This window comes from Gavialis gangeticus, unplaced genomic scaffold, assembly GCF_001723915.1.
Source record: "Gavialis gangeticus isolate Ggan-Ray unplaced genomic scaffold, GavGan_comp1, whole genome shotgun sequence".
In the NCBI taxonomy this organism is placed as follows: Eukaryota; Metazoa; Chordata; order Crocodylia; family Gavialidae; genus Gavialis; species Gavialis gangeticus.
This window is the reverse complement of record NW_017729024.1, coordinates 164,096,339-164,097,419: the sequence shown is the minus strand read 5'-3', so window position 1 is coordinate 164,097,419 and position 1,081 is coordinate 164,096,339.

Sequence of the window (1,081 nt, the reverse complement as noted above, 5' to 3'; positions counted from 1 at the left end):
CCCCTTACCCAGGTAAGTGATGCAAGTCACGTAAGCAGAGGGAGCAGGTTTCCCCCTCCCTCAGGAATGCAGCCAGCTCCAGTTCCCTAAAGAGACAGGCTGAGGGTGTGGTCCCCTGTGTGCTGGGCCCATCCTAACTGAATGGTCACAGCACAGAGATTTAAATCACAGTGTCACAGGGCAGAGATTTTTGGGGAGAAACCAAGGTGGCTTTCTGCCACAAAAGTAACATGGCAAGTTTGGCAATGTGACTTTATAGGCCCAGTTCCCCGCACACCCAGAAAGCAACAGTATGTGTTTGTAGCAGTGGAAGCAGTCACCAGAATGACGTTTGCCCAGGCCTCCACCAAGGCCACTGCACAGGACACCTGTCCAGCACTAAAAAACCTGCTAGCCATCTACCCACCTCCTGTACAGCTGCAAAGTGACAATGGTTCACATTTTCGCAACCATCCTGTCTATGAGTGGGCTGCAAAACGTTAAGTGCTGTGGACTTATCACATTGCCTATCACCCGCAATCTAATGGACTAGTAGAATGAGCCAACAGTATCTTAAACTGCAACCTGTGAATGGCCGCCTGTTCACCCCTCAAAGACTGGGATCTGCACTTGGATGGCTCAGTCAACTGGGCCAACAATCGGCCCCATGCCGGAGGAAGCCCGTACAGCAAGCCTTCGGTCAAAGCGGGCCACACGAGCTGGCAGTGGAACGGCCAAGAGGTGGTTGGGGGAAACTCCAGGCGGGGGATCAGGTAGTAGTTAAGCATCCACAGCAGGACAAATGGGAAGGGGTGCTAATAGCACGAGACATACATAACTCATAGTGGGTGTCAAGTTCAGATCCATTTAACGGGAGCCAGACTCCATTTTTTCTTGTTCCTGCAGATTGGGTCTATCTGTGGGCACAGCCTGTGGCAGAAAGCCACCTTGGTTTCTCCCCAAAAATCTCTGCCCTGTGACACTGTGATTTAAATCTCTGTGCTGTGACCATTCAATTAGGATGGGCCCAGCACACAGGGGACCACAGCCTCAGCCTGTCTCTTTAGGGAACTGGAGCTGGCTGCATTCCTGAGGGAGGGGG